This window comes from Pleurodeles waltl, chromosome 1_2, assembly GCF_031143425.1.
Source record: "Pleurodeles waltl isolate 20211129_DDA chromosome 1_2, aPleWal1.hap1.20221129, whole genome shotgun sequence".
Taxonomy (NCBI): domain Eukaryota; kingdom Metazoa; phylum Chordata; class Amphibia; order Caudata; family Salamandridae; genus Pleurodeles; species Pleurodeles waltl.
The window spans coordinates 1,250,880,767-1,250,898,379 of record NC_090437.1 but is presented as its reverse complement, the minus strand read 5'-3'; positions in this window follow the sequence as shown (position 1 = coordinate 1,250,898,379).

The following is a 17,613-nucleotide window of genomic DNA, read 5'->3' as shown; positions in this document are numbered from 1 at the left end:
TTGCAACAGCCCTGATTATATCACAAATTATGAAGTTTCTAGTGACAGCTAACATGGTTTCCCCACATATGGCCTGGGAATGTGAGACACATCCTCAACACTGGAGAGATAGTGGGAAGGATGTGAATAACTCATTATCTGCACCTATGGAATGTACTACAAAAACATTAAAATATTTGCAAAATTCTATCTACCATACTTGATCTACTTTATCTAACATACCAACCTAACTTACCCTACCTACCATACCTAACATATACCTACATACCTATCCTAATATACCAAACTTATCATACCTCTCATACCTAACCTATCAAATCTACCATACCTACATACTGAGACTACAATAATTAACCTAATTATCACATCTCCCCCATACCTACCTATCACACCTAATCAACTTGCAATAACTACCTAGCATCCCTCTCTACTATACAAAAATGCTAGACCTGCCTTATGGTGCACTTCCCCCAATGATGTTCCTCTCCTTATTTTTGCTGATATCGTGTTTGCTGGCCTTAGGAATCTGGGCACTTCTACCCACATTGCCACTGCTAACCAGTGCTAAAGCACATATGATCAGTCTTTAAAACATGGTAACACTAACTTATCCCCAACTGGCGTACAATTTATTTGTAAGCCCCTAATACAATGGTAATCCATGTGTCCAGGGTCTGGAAATTTACACACACTTAAGTAGCCGTTTAAATATGTCTCAGTTCTGCCATTTCAGCCTACATGCAGTTTTAAACTACCATTGCAACATGACAAAATAAACTTTTATTTTCAATAGATATAAGTCACCCATAGGGTAGGTCCTCTATAGCCCAGAGTGCGGGCTGTAGTGCATTTAAAAAGTTGGACATGTCCTTTTAAATTTTAAATTACATGGCAGTGAAAATCTCTTACAATTGTTTATTACTACTGCAAGGCCCACCTCTCCCAAAGTCTAACATTGCAGTTACCTTATTACGTTTAATAAGGGATAATCTCCAAACGAGTGCAGGTAACTAATACAAATGGGGTCTCTAGGTGGCAGTCAGTTTGTACCCTGTCCAAGTAGGGACCCTCACTCTAGTTAGGTTGAGTGAGATACACAGGCCAGATAACTCCTGCTCACCCCTTGGTAGCTTGGCACAAGCAGTGAGGCTTAGCTCAGTGGCAATGTGTAAAGTATTTGCACAAACACATAAAGGCCCTCATTACAACATTGGTGGTAAATCCCGCTTACTGCCGTGCAGAAGACCGCCAACACACCGCCGCGGAATTCCGCCACAGCTATTACGACCCACAGTTCGGAATCCACCAAAATCTAGATACCCACACAAGTCCGCCACACCAAAGGTCAGTGATAAACTGGCGAAAACAAAACCTCCACCATCACGCCAACAGAAATACGCCCACACTATCACGACACACGAATCCACGCGGTGGTCTTTTAACCGCGGTATTCCATTGGCGGTACACACCGCCGCGCTCATAATACACACACTCTTACAAAACACAACCACATTGGACAATTCAAAATACACACACCTGATACACATACACACACCACTCCCACACACCCATCACAATATAAAACACACACCCACATCACCCACAAACCCCTATGACCAAAAATTCCAAAAGAAGAGAGAGACAGCACCAGCAAGAACAACAGCATCCACAGGCACACAACACCATCACCCACAGAATCTCCACGCACCTCAGACAACACCCCACTACATATCAGCACACTTATCACCACACACTCCACCCCACACATCACCTACACCACTCCATGGCACGGCAAAGACACACCAGGTTCTCGGAGGAGGAGCTCAGGGTCATGGTGGAGGAAATCGTCCGGGTAGAGCCACAGCTATTCGGATCACAGGTGCAGCACACCTCAATTGCAAGGAAGATGGAGCTATGGCGAAGAATAGTGGACAGGGTCAACGCAGTGGGACAGCACCCAAGAAATCGGGAGGGCATCAGGAAGAGGTGGAACAACCTACGGGGAAGGTGCGTTCCGTGGTCTCAAGACACCGGACCGCCAGCGGACTGGAGGCGGACCCCCACCTCCTCCCCCACAACTAACAACATGGGAGGAGCAGGTCTTGGCGATTCTGCATCCTGAGGGCCTCGCAGGAGTAGCTGGAGGAATGGACTCTGGTAAGACAAATCTTAACTATTACATCCCCCACCCTACCTGCATGCTATCACATACCCCCACCCTCGCCCTCACCCCCATCACTCCAACTCCTCACATATGTCCCAACATCACAAACCACCAATCCCAACACCAAGCCCTGCATGCAACAACAAAGCATGTACACCCATCACCAAAGCATGCCCACTGCACAAACCCATACACCCCCCTAAACCATCAACACACAAGGTCCCACACAGGAATGCAAGCACTGGGGTACACGGTCACCCACCCATTGCACACCATGACACACACAGATGTAATAAACATCCTTTTATACCCCTACCCAACGTCACCGTGCAGGAGGGTCCACACATGTCCACACCACCAACAGAAGAGGCCCACAGTGATGACAGCAGCTCTGTTCAACTGGATCTAGATGACCACCCTGGCCCATCTGGGACCTCGGACAGTCGGTTACCCTCACCCAGTCACAGGCCACCACAGAGCTTCCCCCCTCTGGAAACACCAGCACACAACCCACCCAGTGGGGCCATACCTCTGTCCCCATGACACGTCAATCAGCTGTGTGTCCACCACTACAGGGAACCCAGGCTAACCCACCACCCCAACAACAACAGGGACCTGGGGGCAGTGGTAGTGGGCACACAGTCAGGGGGACGGAGGCCTAGGAACACAGGGGAACTGGGAGAGCTGCTGTGCGACAGGGGGCGAACAGGCCAAGGGAACCCACTCTCCACGAGGCCCTCTCCTCCATTATGGGAGCCTACCACCACTCCCAGGAGACGATGGCAAAGGTACTGGCCAAGTTTCAGGAGACCCAGCGCCTGCAGGAGGAACAGTATTTGGGCTTCAGGGAGGGACTCAGAACCATCAGCTCCACCCTGGGCACCATCGTAGGGGTGCTGAAGGAACTTGTGAACACCAGGTTGGACACTGTGGCACTACAAGGGGCCCCTGACACTAGCATGGATGATGAACTGCCCACCATCTCCGCCGGCGCTAGTGGACAGGACACCCCGCCGCAGGACCACCACACCAGCACCCCACCCCCAGCAGAGGGAGAACCACCCCGCAAACGGTCCCTGAGATCCAGGACAAAGAGAGAGCACAATGCCAAGATCCCCGCCAAGAAATGAGACCACCCTGAATGTCATCCTACTGTCCCACTTTGTCACCCTGTCCATACTTAAACTGCCCCAGCTCCACTTCTTATGCCCATATGGGCAATGCATCTGTGAGACTAATAGACTGGACTCTGCCATGGACATTCCTCCTCCATCACCCCTCACCATTTTACTACCCCCTCCAATATTGATCACTTAAATAAACACCCTTGAAGCACAAAACAATCTGGAGTCAGTCTGTGATTTCGAAATAGTGTATTAGCAATTACAGTGACAAAATGTTCTTTCAATTGTAATGTCAACATACCTATGTCACACAGCTCTATTCCATGAGGAATCTAAGCAGATGTCCCACAGTGGGACCCACATCTGTGAAATCGTAAGGGAAAGTGAAAACTCAGTGACCATACACTGGGTGAAAACGGCAGACAGTAGAGAGGTAGTAGTGTTAAAGTACATGTAGAAGGCAGGTTTGTATTCTTACCTGTGTCTCACTGGAAGTATTGCTGGATCACTGAGTCCCTGTTGTTCATGTCTTCTTCCTCTGCTTCCTCTGCTTCCTCGTCTTCACTGTTCACTGTCCACAGGCTCCACAGCTGCAACAACACTGCCATCTGGACCATCCTCCTGCAGAAAAGGCACCTGACGTCGCAAAGCCAAGTTGTGAAGCATACAGCAGGCCACAATGATCTGGCACGCATTCTTTGGTGAGTAGAATAGGGATCCACCTGTCATATGGAGGCACCGGAACTTGGCCTTCAGGAGGCAGAAGGTCCGCTCGATCACCCTCCTAGTTCTCCCATGGGCATCATTGTACCATTCCTCTGCCCTTGTCCTGGGATTCCTCACTGGGGTCAGTAGCCATGACAGGTTGGGGTAACCAGAGTCACCTGAAAACATCGAGGGACAACTGTTAGACACACACTAACCTGGAGCGAAATCCCCAGACCCAGACAACCATTCCCACTGTCTTGCTTCCAGGTGCTCACCTAATAGCCACACACGGATGCCCCTGGAGTTGACAAATCACATAAGGGATGCTGCTTTTCCGCAGGATGTAGGCGTCATGCACTGAGCCAGGGAATATGGCATTCACATGGGAGATGTACTGGTCTGCCAAACATACCATCTGTACATTCATTGAATGATAACTCTTCCGGTTTCTGTACACCTGTTCACTCCTGTGGGGGGTGGGGGGTACCAAAGCCACATGGGTCCCATCAGTGGCACCTATGATGTTGGGGATGTGTCCCAGGGCATAGAAATCACCTTTCACTGTAGGCAAATCCTCCACCTGAGTTAAAACGATGTAGCTCCGCATGTGTTTCAGAAGGGCAGACAACACTCTGGACAATACTTTGGAAAACAGAGGCTGGGACATCCCTGATGCTATGGCAGCTGTTGTTTGAAAAGACCCACTTGCAAGGAAATGGAGCACTGACAGCACCTGCACTTGAGGGGGGGATTCCTGTGGGATGGCGGATTGCTGACATCAGGTCTGGCTCCAGCTGGGTACACAGTTCCAGGATTGTGGCACAGTCAAGTCTGTATGTGATAATCACATGTCGCTCCTCCATTGTCGACAGGTCCACCAGCTATCTGTACACCGGAGGATGCCGCCATCTCCTCACATGTCCCAGCAGACGGTGCCTATGAAGGACAACAGCGTGCACAGAGTCAAACAACTCAGAGGTACGTATCCACAGTTTACACAGAACACCATTCATACACAAAAGGTGGCCTGTATGTGTGTTGAGTCAAGGCCTAGGTATGTGTGACGCTGTTGAAAATTAAGCCATGTGGGCCCCTGAAATGGCGGCTGCCTGACCTCTATAGTGGGACAATGGGATGTGCAGTAACTGCGCTGGCGTTGTACACCGTCGCGGTAGGCAGTGGAAGACCGCAGCGCAATGCTGCATTGTTTAACATTGGACCCTATGGGTCCCAGGAGCCAATGAACGCCGTGGACGTGACCGCCATTTTCTATCTGTTCAATCACTCGATACCTGATCTTCGACAGGAGAGGACCTACACTGCAAGTGCTGCTGTGACCTCGGTCTGGAAGAGACAATGGCTCGAGTGTCTGGGGAAAGGGCCCCTGCCTTCACATCGGAGGAGTTGGAGAAACTCGTGGATGGGGTCCTCCTCCAGTACACGCTACTCTATGGTCCTCCAGACAAACAGGTAAGTACACAGGGAGCATGTTTTATGGGCTATGCCTGTGTAGAGAGGGCTGGATGTAAGAAGGAAGGGGAGAGAGTGCTGCGTGCATGAAAGACGGTGAATGCTTGTGCCACATGGCAAGGGTAGGGATGGGGGCCAATGACTGTGAAGGTGCAGTTGGCAATAAAGTTTCTCTTCCCCCTGTACATTTCATGTAGGTCAGCGCCCACCAGAAAAAAGAAATTTGGCGTGCCATCGCCAAGGACATCCGGACCCTGGGGGTCTACCATAGACGGAGCACCCACTGCCGAAAAGATGGGAGGACATTCACCGCTGGAGTAAGAAGACGGCAGAGGCTCAGCTGGGGATGGCCTCCCAACGTGAGAGGGGTGCCTGTCGCACCATGACCCCCTGATGTTCAGGATCCTGGTGGTGGCCTACCCGGAGTTGGATGGGCGCTTGAGGGCATCACAGCAGCCACAAGGGGGTGAGTACACTCGCATTCTGCTGATTTTGCACGCAGTGGAGTGGTCTGGGTGGGGGAGGTGGGCTGTGGGTTTCCCTAGGCCAGAGCGAGTTCCGTAGGCAAGGTCCCTCCATAAGGCAGATCATGTGGCACCCCACCCCCACCTCTGTAGAGTGCCAAGTACACCTAGTCATGCCTCTGTGTCATCTATGTGTGCAGATGTCGTCCATAGCCTAGTAGGCCATTTCCCAGGAATTGAACAGTGGAGCCCAAGAGTGCGGCGTAGTGCAGGGGGCTTCTGTGTCTGTCGTGTCCGCCAACTGTAGCGGTAATGCATGCACTCACCATGTCTTTCTTCTGTCGTCCCCCCCCCCTTTTTGTGGTCTCCCTGTTTTTGTGTGCATTAGCATCATCAGGCAGAGGAGCAGTGGCACCGGAGCACCAGGGTGCTGCATCCCACATGGCCATGGAGGGCTACACTGCGGACTCGGACTTCACCAGTGGGACGGAGGGCGAGGGGAGCTCCATGGTGGGGACAGGAGCTGAGACCAGTGACACGGACTCGTCCTCTGATGGGAGCTCCCTTGTGGTGGTGGCAACATCTGTGCCACCCCTATCTAGAGGTAGAGCTGCCACCCCCCCTTCCAGCACCGCCCTCCCAGCAGCCCCTCAGCCTTTGCCCCGTGCCCGCTCACCCGGGAGGGTGGGCATCACCTTCGCCCCAGGCACCTCAGGCCCTGCCCCAGTCACCCCTGCTGCCCTCAGTGAGGAGGCCATTGACCTCATCAGGTCCCTCACTGTTAGGCAGTCTACCATTTTGAATGCCATCCAGGGTGTGGAAAGGCAGTTGCAACAAACAAATACATTCCTGGAGGGCATTCATTCTGGTCAGGCGGCCCTTCAGCGAGCTTTTGAGACTCTGGCCTCAGCACTGATGGCAGCCATTGTCCCTGTGTCCAGCCTACCCCCTCCACCTTCCTCCACCCAGACCCAATCCCCTGTACCTCAGCCTATCCCAAGCACACCTCTAGACCAGCATGCACACACGTCAACACACAAGGGAAGCTCAGGCAACCATAAGCACCACACATCCCACAGGCACTCACGTAAGCATGTCATGGGCAGTGCAGAGACCCCCCTGTCAGCACAGTTGGAATGTGCACTGTCTGCAATGCAATGCAGACAGTGTGGCGGCATTGGCCTCGGCTCTCCCTTAGAGCCAATGCCCCACACCGTCTCCACTGCCTGGCTCATCATAATATGGTGGTGGGGAGGCTGCTGACTAGGGGGGTCCTTCCCACCGCCATGATCATAATAAGGCCCTTAGTGTGGATATGGTATAGGAGCATCTCAATGAAACACTGCTATTTCATACCTTTGCACCAACATTGTACACTTAGTATCGCTTTTTCAAGCTCCCAATACTCACTTTTATTTGCTAACTATGTTCACTTAGTTCACACTTGGGCCCTCATTATGAGATTGGTGGCAAATGCTGCCTACCGCCACGGCGACGGGCGCCAACATACCGTTGCCGTGGCTACCGACCGTCCATGCCATTATGACCGTAGCCGGAATTCCACCAGAAGGCTGGCGGAATTCCGGCGATGGGCATGGTGGTGGACGGCGGTAAGGTGGCGATGCTGCCAACAGCAGCGCCACGCTAGCAAAACACCACCTACCATACATTGTTCCATGATACAGCCTGGCGGTGTTTTGCTGGCGGAGGCTGCTGCTGGCAGCAGTGCCACATCCCGTCTCCTGCCGGAGGACCCCCTGCATGCATGTGTAATGCGTATGTGCATGAATGGGTGTGTGTGTGTACATGCATGTTGTGTTGTGTGCTTGCATGTGTGTCTGGATGTATGTTTGTGAGTTTTGCAATGTGTATATATGTATGCATGCATGGGTGAATGTGGGAATGCGTGTGTGTATGGGTGTGTATGTATGTGCGTGTATGTGTGTATATGTGAGGAGGGGGAGGGTGGGGGAGGACTTTGAGTAGGGGGGCAGGGGAGACCCATATCAGTGCCAGGGAAGGAATTCCCTGGCACTGATAGTGCCTACCATCATGGTTTCTGTGGCGGTACAGAAACCACGGAAACCATGTCAGTGGGCGGGTCAAAATGCCATGGACGGCATAGTGACGGCCGCAGGGCTGGAGACTGAAGTCTCCAGCCCTGTGGTCGTTAGTGCTGTGGTGGTCGGTGTGTTGACTTGGGGGTTTGGCTTTGGCCAAACCGCCAATGTCATAATAGTGGAGGTAGGTACTGCCAGCCTGTTGGCGGTAATATCTCCACTATAGCACCGACCGTTGGGGACGTAATGACCCCCTTGGTGTCTATAAACAAATTGTGCACAGTGCTGATATGTACTTTGACCTTATTCCTAAGCTTTGAATTAATAACAATATAATACATTATGCATATTATATTTATGGTTTTTTGCCGAATACGTATTAATTGTCCAGTAAAGTACTTTTTTCTCAAGTAAACGTTAACACAAACAGATAACTATACTTACCTGAGTATGTGCTAAATAATGAGAGCCGGCAGAATGTGATCTTATCTAGAGTGATCCAAAATTGAAAGTATACTATTCTAAGCAAGAAATGAAATGTATTTTACTTTAGCATATTGTGGTATTTGTTGTCAAACGACGGCACACATTATTTCAATATTATCCAACTAGTTTGCTGTCTCATACTGGTAAGGATATCACAGACTGTCACAGTCTGAACCCTGGCCTCTCCTGCACATCAGTTGTACATTTTATTATCAGAAATCATTATTGTAATGACGGGCTTGCTGTCAATTCCACTGACACATTTAGTCTATGATTGCTAAGGCAGAATCTGTGCTTGGACTCTGTGTAAATTAGGATCCATATGTCACCTTGTACTTGAAGTCTAGAGATTGCATTAATATAATCACACTCCTATGTTTCATTGCACAGAATGGTGTGGCAGAAAGTGTAACACTTCAACAGGTACAGGATAATAATGTCATATTCCTATTTTCAGGTGAGGTACAGAGTTTCTAAGTTGCAATAATGCCATCAAGAGGTACAACCTTTCCCTTTGTGAACAAGGTGGTTTCATGGCTCAAGGAAAAGGAATATTGGAATGAAGAAATAATATATGTGCCCTATTGTGAACATTGTCAGCACAAATCTAAGAAACACACCCATACAGTATCAATATGGTGACAAACATCGCCTTGGTGCATGGCAGCATAACCCAGGGATCTCATTGAACCTGGCCCTAGGTTCCACTTAAAATTCTAAGATGTTCAAAAGAAGTGCCACTAAATTAACTGCAGTGTGAGGGTGTTCGGACAAAATATTGATTAAGAAAAATAGAGTTGCAGAAGGGGCATTTTTAAGAGTCCCTAGTGTCATTTGAACGCCACATTAGCATAACTTTTTGTATGCATGCATTGCGCCACTTTGTAACCCTTTACGCTACATTCTGCCTGAACCATGCATAATGTAGCGCACAGGTAGCGTTCCTCTGTTAGGGAAAAAAACAAATTGTGCAAGAGATTTTTTTCGGCAATTTCAACACCTTTGAACACCTGCACAGAACAAGCGTTAAAAGGAGGCTTCCATTTCTTACAATGGCCCTCTGGGTGCTTTGCCAAATTATCGTCAGAATTGTTTACGCTAATCCTGCAAAGTGCCAGTCTAGTGTAAAAAATGCTGATCCTAGTCCCCTAACTACCTCCGTGGCGCACTGTATTTTAAATACAACGCACACATGGAGGCCTCAGGGGGGCACTAAAGGGTGCAAGAAAAGTGGCGCTGCACTGTTTGTATGCCCCCAAGTTTTTAATATCATGACTCAGAAATATTGTGTGCAAAAATATCACTGGCAATAATATTGATTTTTTAAAGGTAAGAAAGATCATTTATCTGTTTAAATAATATTTTAATTGTATATGTTTTATATTGTTTGTGTCATTGTTGTTAATGCTTTTAAATATAGTTTGAAATTTTAAGTTATTTATATTTTAAATTTAATTTTAAAATAGTAATTTTAGTGTTTAGCAGGTTGTGAGGTTTTGTAGGGGTACAGAGGGGGAAGTTAATTGAGCATAATTAATTTATATATTTTTTAAACAAATATTAATTATTTATTTGATTATTAAGTAGGTAAATTGTGTAAAAAGATGTTTTAAGCTATATTTTCGGTGTGGGTTGTTGGTTTGTAGGATTATAAGGTGGGAAGCTAATTAAATATCAATTGAATAGTTGTTGATTAATTATGTAAATTGTGTAAATATTATAATGTTATAATTTATATTATAGGTGCGGGATGTTTGGGCTTCAAGGGTTATAGGGTAGGAAGTTAATTAAATAATAATTTAGTAATTATTATTTACTGATAAATGATTAATTAATTATATGCATTGTGCAATTATTATTATTTTTAATTAGCATTTTAGGTGCTGGTTAATGGGTTTGTGGTGGTATAGGGTGGGAAGTTAAATAAATAATATTTGATTAATTACAAATTATGTATTTATTATTATAATTACTAAGTAATTATGTAAATTGTGTAATTATTATACTTTTTTAATTCAGCTATATATGTTAGATGTGTGACTATAGTATGGGAATTAATTATGAATTAATTAAAACGTTTATAATTATTTTAATTGTTTTTTTGTATTGTGTGTGTTTGATTTTATGTTAAGAGTTTTAAAATGTTATTAAATTAATACTTGTATTAAAATAACATATGTGTTTGAAGTGAAGTACTTTCCCGACAGTTGCACAGACTAGAGTTGGAATAGTAAATGTTACCTCTCCTTAGTCCAATCCTTTCTCTACTGGTGAACCAACTGCAATGGGAATAGAATGTTTTACTCCTCCAGTGTCTAATGTTTTCCCTACTGTTGCACCGACTGTAGTGGGAATAGTAACTTTTACCCCTTCTGTGTCCAACGCTTTTCCTACAGTTGCACAAACCTGAGTGGAAATAGTAAATGTTACCCCTCCTGAGTCACATGGTTTCCCTACTGTTGCACAAACTGGAATGGGAATAGTAAATTTTACCTCTTTTGAGTCCAACGCTTCCCCTTATGTTGCACAGACTGGAGTGGGAATAGTACATTTTCCCCCTCCTGAGTCCAACTCTTTTCCTACTGTTGCACCGATTGGACTGGGAATAATAAATTTTACCCTTCCTGAGTTCAACACTTTCCCTACTGTTCCACTGACTGGTGTGGGAATAGCAAATTTCACTCCTCCTGAGTCCAACACTTTCCTTACTGTTGCACAAGCTGGAGTGGGAATATTATATGTTTAATTATACATGGTAGCTGATTGGATACAGCAGTTCCCACCTCTCAAGATGTGCTGAATTACCTGGATACCTGAAGCTGCCATTTGTGGCTCTAATACCCTTACAATTCCCTTGTAGCACACTGAGTACAGGAGTTCTCTGGCTCTTGTCCCAATTAGTGGCCATTTTAGGTCAGGCACCACCTGCTTCAGCCTTTGTATTAGTTTTAAGTGTTTACTTTTATACCTTTAGTTTGCCTTTGTTATGCTAACTTAGTGGTTCATTTCCATTAGCTCCATCTGTGAGGGAAGCCTGTCAGGGAGGAGTGGAACAGATCGGCTCAAATTTATTTTGGTTGGACCTCCTTGTTCTAGGCGTTTACTATGCCTAGCCACGACCCCTTACAGGAGTGCTATTTAAACATGGGAGCTGCATGGAAGTGCAGTGGGCGCATGCAGCGAGCATGCCACTGGCACAAGGAAGGCAGGCCTAGGGCATCCCATCTGCACTCGTCCATGGCTAGATGGCACCAGGGGCAAGGAGCCCTGTTGTGCAAAGCTAGACTCTAGGTGCTATACCTTCAAGGAGATTATGCCCCTTGCCCACACTGAGCAGAATGATTGTCTTCACTGACTGGGTGCCTATAGGGGTGACCTAGTATGTGTTAAGTATGGGTTCAGTCTAATAAAATCTGATATTGATGCATTTAAAGGAAGGGAGGGCCACTCTACTGTTCATGCGGCTCAATGCTTTGGGATAAATTGCCATTCGCTCACTAAGAAAAATGCTGAAATATGATATGGGATTTTCTCACAGACTATTGCCCTGACACACTCTTTCTCTCTGAAACCTGGCTAGCCGCCAAGTCGGCCCCTGATATTCTTTTGGCATTTTTATTGGGATATGCCATATGCCCTAGCAAGGCTGGACAGACAGTCTCAGAGAGGAGGAGGGATTGCACTTATTTACAAACAATCTCTCTCTTACACCTAAACAGAGATCAGGATTGAGGGCAGTGAGGCTGACTTTTTTACACTAAACATCTCTGGTAATTGTATTCTGGTGGACCTTTAAATTTATCAGCCACCTGGCTCTGCTTGACAGTTTATAACTGCCTTAGCAGACGTTGTCCCCTCATTTCCTCTTCTCTTTTCTAATTTAGTCATTTTGGGTGACCTTAATTTGCACTTTCATGGCTCTACATGTCGTAGTCTCATGGCACTGGTGGATGACTTAGCAGCTTGCCGTTTTGCTCAGCTGGTACGTAGCCCAAAGCATAGTCTTGGACACACCTTAGATCCGATCCTCTCCAACTCTCCTTGTGTGAGTGCTGTTTCTCCTTTACCTGTGGTGTGGTTGGACCACTTTGTCCTTCCTTTTTTGATAAAGACGTCTTCCCTCACACCCTCTCTATTTAGAGAGTGACAGTATAAAATTAATAAGTAGGCCAGGGTCACAACAGATTCCTTCATGGAGGCACTGGGGGTTTCTTGTCCCATTCTTAGTGGTTGCATTAATGCTGCTAATTTGCAACTTGAAATTGGATCAGCGAGACTCTGGATGGTCTTGCACCAGTGTCCATACACACTGCTGTTCCTTCTAAATCCTCTGTGGAATGGTTTAGTGAAGAACTTTGAGCTCTTAAAAAGATCTCTATGCGGTTCGAGCATCAGTGGCGTAGGAACTATAGTGCAGCTGACAGAGCAAACTACTTCAAGGCCTGAAAGACACTCATAAATGGATCAGAGTCTCCCAAAGTCAGCTCTATGCTCAGAAAATTGAGCTGGCTCAAAACTCTTTACATGAGAGTTGTACTCTAATGAAATCTTCTTTAAACTCTCCAGATCGTGTTTCTGCTCTTACAGTTCCCTCTGTGGATAATTGTAATCGAATCACACAATTTTTCTCTAATAAAGTTGCTAAGTCGGTAATTCAGAGAAGTTAGTTGCCAGGAATCATGGTTTACCCTCTCCAGCCTTATCAAGATTGAAGCTCTGTCTTTGACAGACCTGCAGCGGGTCACACCTAAGGTTAAACCAGGTGCACTGAAGGACCCCTCTCCACCCAATATTTTGGAACAGGGCGTGGAGGCCGTTTCTCCAGGACTCTGTGACCTGTTGAAGCTGTCTCTCTCCACAGACCAGACCTCCATGAAATGGAAACATACTACAGTTGTTCCCCTCCTAAAAAAAAATGCTTGAGCCTGCCAAGCCTGAACATTCCAGAATCATCTCCCTGCTTCCCCTCTTTGCTAAAATAGCAAAAGAATATGTGAATCAACAGCTTATGCACTTTATTGAGTCCAATGTTCCTTTACACAAGACTCAATCAGACTTCTACCCTTATTATAGTACAGAATCTGCTCTACTGCTAGACTCTGAGGCCCTGATTTATACTCTTTGGGGCAAAACTGCACTAACACAGTTTTGCAACAAAAAGTTTAGCACCGGCTTGCACCATTTCTGTGCAACTGCCGGGCACCATATTTATGGAATGGTGCAAGCCGGTGCAAAGGGTATGCTAGCGTAAAAAAAAAATGACGTTAGTCGGGTGGGGCTGGTGGTATGGAAGAAGGGGGTTTTGTACACAAAAGTGGCGTTAGGCAGGTTAGAGTAAAAAAATTACTCTAACCTACTTAGAGCCATTTTCTGATGCAAAACCATCCATACCACATGACTCCTGTCTTAGAAAAGACAGGAGTCATGCCCACCACCCCAATGGCCAGCACAGGGGACCATAGCCATTGCACCCAGTGACATGTAGGGGGGCCTATTTCAGGGCCCACAATGGCACTTAAAAATAAATTCTTAGCTGTACTTACCTATACTTACCTGGGATGGGGTCCCCATCCTCCGCTATCCCTCTGGTGTGGGTGGGGGTGTCCATGATGCCTGAGGAGGGCACGTCGTGTGGGCTTATTCTATTGTGTTCCACCATGGAAATAGGCCTACAGGTCCCCTTACACCTGCCCTCGCCCAGGTGTTAAAAAATTATGCAAACCATCTTTGCACCCCTTTTTGACTCCTCCTCTCTCCCTTGCCTGATTTTAGCACGGTGGATAAATATGGCTCTATCGCCATAGAGTCATTTTTTGCACGGGAACACCTACTTTTCATCTCATTGACGTAAAATAGGTTTCCACATCCAAACAATTGACTTAAATTCCATAAATTTGACGCTAGACAGGTCTAGCTCCAAAGTTTAATAAGGGAGTTCGTTTTGCAACGAATTTGCATTAAAAAAATTACGCAAATTCAGTGCAAAACAAGTATAGTTAACGGAAGAAACACAGCAGTTGGAACTAAGTGCTGCATCTGACACTGTTGCTCAGGGCTTACTGCTGGAACAACTGTGGTCCTCCTGTATCGGTGGTTCTGCTTTGAGGTGGACAGCCTCTTTTCTTCAGAATTGCAGTTTACAGGATGTCAACAATCTTGCTCTTCTGAGGTCTTTTTCGCTGTAGTAGGGGGTGCCTCAGGGCTCAGACTTAAGCCCCATGTTGTTTAACCTTTATATGCACCCTCTAGCTGAGGTCATTGAATGTTTCAGCTCCAAACCCGTTTCCTATGCTGATGACACTCAGCTGATTATTACCCTCACTCAGGATCAGGGCTTGTCTGCCATTCATTATAGATCTTGCCTGACTGGAAGGGCCGAGTGGATGGTTCACAGGTGTCTCAAGCTGAATGCTGAGAAAACCCGGGTGCTGGTGCTAGGGGAACAGCCCTCTATCTGCTACTCTGCTCGTGGCCAGATGTTTTGGGTTCTGCCCCGGTTCCAAAACAAGCTGTGAAAAATCTCAGCATCTGGTTTGATACTAACCTTACTTCTGATAAACAAATTTCCGGGCTGGCTGGCGCATTCTAAAAATGCTACAGCAGATCTTAGGCCTTCTTTCTGAAGTTGCCATGAAAACTGAAGTCCAGGCCCAAATCTCTTCAAGACTGGATTACTGCAATGTACTCTATCTAAGTGCCACTAATGGCAGACTACAAAAACTTCTAAGAGTGCATAATGCGGCCACTCATCTGCTATTGAACATCCCCAGACGCTCCTTGATGGGCCAGGCTCTTGCTAAGCTTAATTGGTTTCCACTGGGGAAGAGAGTGGCGTTCAAAGTCCTCAGTTTTTGCCACAAAACTTTGATGAGAAAGAGTCTTTATTACTTACATCCACTGATCAATGCCTATCTCTCTAGCAGAACTCTCAGATCTGCTAATGCAGCCTTAACAATAATTCCCAGAGTGAAGAAAGCACATCTGGGGGGACATTCTTTCAGGTTCTTGGCCCCCAAATTGTAGAATTCTTTGCCGCTTGAAAAACTGGAACCTGTCTTCCGGAAAAAGTTAGACATGGGTCTCTCAGGCCAATGTAGATTAGAGCACTGCAGTTTTCTGGTTCTTAGTGGGTGAACCCTCAGCGCAGGGACACTCCGAATGGAATAACCAGGTGCGTTATAAAACTTTTAACATAACATAGTCCTAGAAATTTATAGTTTTATTTATATTGCTTCGAGTTATATTATGATTATGATTTGTTTCATTATTAATGTTTGTAATATGGAATGTATTTTTTATAAAAATGTGTTTTTTTCATATTGTTTACTTTTTATTGTGTAATAAAATTAGTATTTTTTTAAAAAATGTATAAAGTTTATTTCTTAATTTATTGTATATATATATATAGATATAGATATATATATATATATATATATATACACAATAAACGTAGGAAGAGAGATATATATATATTTCTTCCCACGTTGCTCCTGCTGGAGTCCTTGACCCGTGAAAATGAACTAGCACCCAAAATGTTGATGCTAGTCCAGCAAAGCTTGGGGAGGTCCATAAGAATGGCCCTACGTCACTTTAACTCCTGTCCTGGGCAGGCGGTAAAAAATGATACTAGAATGGTGCAGTTAAATCTTGTAAATTTCACTGTGCCAATTTTTTGGCCTCCCCGCAGAGGATCAGCCCCATTGCATACAATATACCTGGCGCAGATATAACGGGGCACAACGGGTTACAAAGTTGCGTAATGCTATCATAGCCCCCGTTGTAAATATGGTGAAGGGTGAGGGTCTGTTTAGCACCACCATAGCATTAAAACAATTACTCTGCGGGATGCAAGGGGCTTCTACATATGCCCCTCTGTCCCCGTGAACGTAAAAAAAGGACTACTATTAGCAAATGTACAAGAAACCAGCAGCCATAATGAAGTAAAGCATTTACTCTTAACATTCATATGTAAATAGACATAATTCTGTGGTTGGTTATGATGGTTACACAAAGCGTCACAGCTATTCAATAATGAACTCACAACATATGACTTCTACAACACACTGAATACACCAAATTAGTTCAAATGTAGTAACTACAGGAACAGTGCCTAAAATAAATTGTGGCCATTCCATACAAATTCTATAAACACACAACCACTTTCTCTAATACTGCCCACTGCTCTGTACACAAAACATAATACTTAAGTATACCATTTCATTTCCAGCTGCCAGAAAGTCACAGGCCCTCAATTGTGCAAGGTATTGGTCCCCTCATCCAGTGCACAGTTGAAGTATACTGTCTGAGAGTGGTGCCCCAGACACATGCTACCAGGCCGCATATCATTAAATTGCCGCAAAACACACATAGCTTATTTGCAGGAAACACATTGCACCGCTCACGAGGTGGCAAAACTCTGCAAAAAATGGCGGGGACAACTGTTACATACTTCTTACTCTTCATTTGCCTGAGAAACGGCTGTGTGGCTACGTGCTGGCGTCCCCTTTAAAGTACTAGAGACAAAAATAGAGACAGAGGGCAGGTACGCATTGATCAGGGGTGACTTAGATGGGAAACCAATAGTTCTAGGTAGCATCTATGCTCCAAATACAGGTCAGGACGCCTTCCTGGAACGCCTATCACTGGTACTCGCACAATGGGCACACATTCCCTGGTTAACAGGTGGGGATTTTAATGCAGTGCTAAATGTCACTCTAGATCACTCTACTCCCCCACTATCAGGGACCAATGCGCAAAGGCAAGCGGAGGCATTGCAAAACTGGTTACATGGCTGGATGCTTACAGGTATATGGCAAGAGATGAGAGAATACTCCTTCTATTCCCACCCACATGGAGTACACATGAGGTTAGATCGAGTCCTATGTACCGCATCACTACAGACACAGATAACCCACACTACATACTTGGGGAAAATACTCTCGGACCATAACCCATTAGAATTGACTATGATATGGGGCAGAACGGCTACACCGATCCCGGCATGGCGTCTACAACCTTCACTACTCGAGGATGCAGTGCTAAAAGAGGAAATAGCCGAGGTGATAACCGCGTCCTCCCCGTTGTTAGAACGGGAGGCGTTCAAGGTGGTGATAAGAGGTACAGTGATGGGGGCAGTG